General features: G+C 37.1%; 1 protein-coding gene and 1 long non-coding RNA gene across 5 annotated transcripts in view; one reads left to right on the top strand and one right to left on the bottom strand.

The window, feature by feature from the left end:
• Nucleotides 1-4,006, top strand: part of LOC127070748 (uncharacterized) — a 4,765-nt gene extending 759 nt beyond the window's left edge. Inside the window, exons 2-3 of the long non-coding RNA XR_007784631.1 lie at nt 2,034-3,276; nt 3,784-4,006. This is a non-coding gene — a long non-coding RNA (uncharacterized LOC127070748). The remainder of the gene's footprint in view (nt 1-2,033; nt 3,277-3,783) is intronic.
• The window catches only part of LOC127070727 (chorion transcription factor Cf2-like), a 79,346-nt gene that overhangs the window by 19,258 nt on the left and 55,088 nt on the right, over nt 1-5,000 (bottom strand). For 2 of the 4 annotated variants that reach the window (XM_051009071.1, XM_051009070.1), the window contains exon 1: nt 1-138. This exon is cut by the window's left edge. The exons of the other annotated variants lie outside the window; for them this stretch is intronic. The gene's annotated coding sequence lies outside the window, so the exon portion shown is untranslated. Of the gene's footprint in view, nt 139-5,000 lie in introns of those variants that run through there. 4 annotated transcript variants of the gene reach the window in all.

Here is a 5,000-nt window from a genome sequence, read left to right on the forward strand (position 1 = left end):
ATTCTTACGAAGGAACTCGAACCGTTGCTCTACCGTTTCCGTCTTTACTTGTGTACGTATTACACCACGATACTATACCGAGAGAGTTCTATAGTGTTTACCGTGAGAGACGTCGGTATACTCTCTTTCAGTCGAGAGTAGCACCGTGCCGGCACGCGACCTGCCCTCCTCCTCTTCCTCCTCCTCCTCCTTCCACCTCCTTCCACCTCCTTCCACCTCCTTACTTCCACAACTCCCTCCTCCTCTTCTCACAAATCCTTTTCTTCTTCTTTTTTCCCCCGATAAATCCCTTTTCTCCTTTCTCGAGGAGAACCTCCAGTAACAGCAGCAGTAGTAACAGCAGCAGCAACAGCAGCAACAACAACCATAGCAATAGCAATAGCAATAGCAATAGCAACAGCGTCGCGCGACTTGTCCTTCCCTTTCCACCGTACAAGTCGATTTGCGACTTTGGAGGTGGATGGTGTTGGTGCACCACTCCTACCCGCTGGACACGCCGGAATCCTCCCACCATCGACAGAACACGCTCACTCTATCTCTTCTCTCTCTGTTTCTCTCTCTGTCTCTCTCTCTCTTTTTCTTTTTATCTATCTCTGTCGTTTACTCGCTTCGTAACCTCCCAGGCAACTAATTCACCTTTGCAACTGTACCGACACCCCACCCGTCTTTCTCGCAGGGGATTTGTTTCCTCTTCTCTCTTCTTCTCCTCCTTCTCCTTCTCCTTCTTCTCCTTCTTCTCCTCCTTCTTCTTCTTCTTCTTCTTTTTTTTTCATTTGAATCGTTTGAAAACCGGTCGTAGTTCGCGGAAAATTCCTTCCTTTTATGACGTTTTCGTCTCCCTTACGAGATCATCCACTTTTTTTAATCACACATACTCTCTCTCTCTTTCTCTCTCTCTCTTTTTCCTTCTCTTTCTGTCTCTTTTTCTATTCTTTTCTTTCTCTTATTCTCTTCCTTTAAGAATAAAGATTCACTTGTACCAGATTACAAAGAAGACATCGGCTCAATATACTTTTTTGAGATCTTTCCGGTCCACTTAATGACTCTCTTTTATTATTCTTCCTAGGTGGTCGAAATCTTCCTAAGTATTTCACGAGGATGATTAACGAAATAAAACTAAGTATCGTATCGTTCATTCGATCTATCGTTAAACAATGTTCTCTCTACCCCTCCCATTCCCCACTCGTACGTTTTTCAATGATACTACTTTTCTTTCTATCATCATTTTATTTCTCTCGACGATTATTATCTCGTTATTACGATGATCCCAAATTGTTTCCAAAGGGATCAGAGGTTATGTCCAAGTAACGAATCGATCCACTCTAATTTCTACACAGGTCCCGGTATTACCGGTTTTTCAACATTCCACTTTACCGATCCGTGCACCGTTGTTGTCCTAGGACCAGATCGGTGGTCTTTGTTTTTTTTTGTTTGTTTGTTTGTTTGTTTTTCTTTTCTTTCTTTCTTTTTTCTTCCTTTTTTTTGCTTTCTCTTCTTCCTCTTCCTCCTCCTCTTCTTTTTCTTCTTATATTACCTCTTCTTCTTCCACAGGGTATTATTACGGTTCCAACTCCCGTTCCACCTTTCTACCACCCATTACACGAGCTCGTTATTCCGTTTTACTCTTCCACCATATATATATATATATATATATATATATATATATATATATATATATATATATTATACGGTCTTTCTTCCTGTTTCTTAACGCGTGCCACCGGACACAAAACTCTACGGTCGGTTTAGGTCAGTAGGCGTCCACTTTCGTCGTGCTTTAGGGCAGATAGACCAGTAGAGACCGTTATAGTTGCCACCCTATGCCTGTCTGATGCTTTTACTGTTTCCCAAGGTTATCGCATGATCTACGTATGATGACCAAGATAGTTAATAATATACTTCCTTGTTAATTGGCCAGACACTTTATTATATTACTCTATATCTCCATGATTTACGCCATATTTGTTTATTAACTTCATAAACTCGAACTTCTCCTTCATTATTCTAAAGTGTTCTCAAATTTATCTTTTCAGATAGTTGGATAGATACATCGATATTTATAGTTTCTTAAATCGACCAGGACGTGGAGATTATCATGGTGGTAGTGGTTGTATGGTGATGATGATGACGGTAGAAGGATAGTTAAGCCATACGAAATAGAGATCTTAAGATCCATCGGATCCCTCTGGATCTTCAACTTGCTCCGCCTTATTGCGCAACCTCTTGGGCTGATCTCGGGCACACCGGCAGTCCTGACACAGTTACCTACCTGATCTGGGCGTTACGGTAGGATAACAGGATGAAGAAGAAGAAGAAGAAGAAGAAGAAGAAGTACAACAAGAAGAACAAGAGGAACTAGAAGAACGGGAACGTGAAAACGAAATAGAAGAAAAAGAAGAAGAAGAGGAAGAAGATCTTGATGATGAAAAGAAAAAGAAAAAAATAAATCGAGGAGCTTGAACGATTCTTCGACTTCATTTTTTTAATTTTCTTTATACTTTTTCACTTCTCTTCATTTTTTTTTATCTTCCAACATCGATAAGAACAGAACGATATATCGTACGCTGACAATTTCATAGTAAGAGATTTTTAACAGATTTCAAGAAAATGGCGGAAACGATATATATACGTATAATATATACAGACAATTGGATGTTTCCTATAGAATTAAAAACAACGACAAATCGTTGCACAATTGTTGAATCGTTCTGGTTGAACCGGATGAAAGACAGACAACGACGATAACAACGACGACGATGGATCAACTTCTCGTTGGGTGTCACTTCAGGGTCGTCGATCGTGATATTTGAGTGCTCATATAGGCGGTATCGGAATTCTTACGTCGACGAGGACGAAACACTCTTTCTCTCTCTCTCTCTCTCTCTCTCTCCTTCTTATGCATTCTATTCCGTACGATGACGCTTTTAACAAAGTTTCGAACACGTACGCGTTAGTTGCATTCGTGTTACATACATACGTGCATACATATGTACATTATACATGTATACGTATGGATGGCGTTATGTTATATGTATATAATACGTGCCATCATCATCTCAAGAACCCATCATTAGACGCCTACGCGAATGGAAGAAGAACGTAGAACAGGACAGGATGAGATGATGTCCTAGTCGCGACAAAAGGCTTGACAGCAAAGAACGATACGACATCGAGCAATCGAGTCCCAGTGGGAACGGGCTTGACAATGGGGAACACCGGAAGTCTCGTTTGCGGCCACGTTGTAAACGCAACCTCAAGTACATATAACTTAACCAGGTATATTTAAATTCATCACTGCCACACATTATTTTCTTTAATTATTTCAAATTAATCTTTTACGATTTAGAGATAATAGTTTTATAGGGGACGAACGGAAATATTATTTTCTTTCTTTTCCTTTTTTATTTCGTTTCTTCTAACAACCTCCTTAATTAAATTAATTATCTTAGTAATGATCATTTATGTTCTTCATCGTTTATGATATTTCAACAACTCTGATTATCTTTTATCACGATAATTTATTGATTATAATAAAAATTTGTCGAACAGTTATGCCTCCTGCCATTTTAATCTAGTATAATGATTTTATATTTAGATAGATTAATTAAATAATGTGTTATTTATAATTGTCTCTATATTTCCAATTATAAATAATATTTGATAGTATCTAATAATAACATGCATGTATATGTATATACAGTTGAATTTAAAAGAGAATAGAAAGAAGAAGGCAGGACTGCTTCCGTTTATTCTAGATTGGTCAGCGTACTGTTATATTTTCAGTGGGAGGAGTTCTCTGTAGTCTCGAGTTAACTCTAAGCACAAAAAGAGAGAGAAAGAGAGATAGAGAGATGTGCGACTGCTAAGACTGCATACATACATACATATACATATACATATATATATATACATACATGTATGCATAATACATGGACTTGGTAAACTGTCAACTAGGATGAAGATCAGCGAGAGAGGCTCATCGTTACACCTCTTCACATTTTGCACTCGCATATATATATATAGAAACAGATGTATCTTATACACTTATATTATACGAATATTTATATATTTCTTGTTACGACAATAAATATTATTATGATGCATTTCAACTATATCTTTTATTTTCCTTGTTTCTTATTTTCGTAAATCAACAATCTCTTTCTCTGTGTGTTTGTACGTGCGTATGTATTTTATCGCTGATAATTTTTTTCCTTTTCTTTTTTCTTTTACAATTAAGATCACACTTGGAAAAACCTTTTTTTATCATTTGAATTAATTTATCAAAGAAAGAAAAAGAGAGAGAGAGACGATATTAATAACATCAATAATTAAGTCAGCGTTAGAATATGAGAGAAACTAGTGGGACAGACAAAGAGGCAGAGTAAGGGGAAAAGGGAGGAAAGAGTTTCAAGAAATCGCGAGATCAGCATAACTCTTGACAGTCCTCGGTAGTTAGATACGTGCGTCTCGTTCTCCGATATGGCATAGCATAATCCAAACGGATCGACTCGATTCTAACGGATGAATCAGCTAGGAATGTCGAACACGTTTCAAAGATCGAGGATCAACGGGTGAACACCTGGTATTATCTCTTTCTCTATTTTGCCATCGTGAACTTCGACTTTGAACTCTTCTATCTATCTATTTATCTATCGATCGATCGATCGGATAGTTCTTAAATACCTTTTCAACTTTTCTTATTCTCCAAAAGAATGCAAATATTTTTATTTCTTTTCAAGGACTCGAAATAAAAATTATTCATTATTGCGATCAAAAAAGAAAGGATTGATCTCTTCTTGTTTTCTCTTTTTAATTACAATAATAATTATTCTTATTTTATGACAATATATCAAGGAATAACGATTATACGAACTTCGTTTCTTTCCATTCTCGTCGCGTTAATTGCAAAATGTGACTTATACATTTATTCTTGCTTTTGTTAATTCACTGAGATTACGCGACGACGTCCTTGAAAAAAAAAAAAATTTCCAAAACGAAAG

The sequence above is a fragment of the Vespula vulgaris genome, chromosome 19 (assembly GCF_905475345.1).
Source record: "Vespula vulgaris chromosome 19, iyVesVulg1.1, whole genome shotgun sequence".
NCBI classification, from domain to species: domain Eukaryota; kingdom Metazoa; phylum Arthropoda; class Insecta; order Hymenoptera; family Vespidae; genus Vespula; species Vespula vulgaris.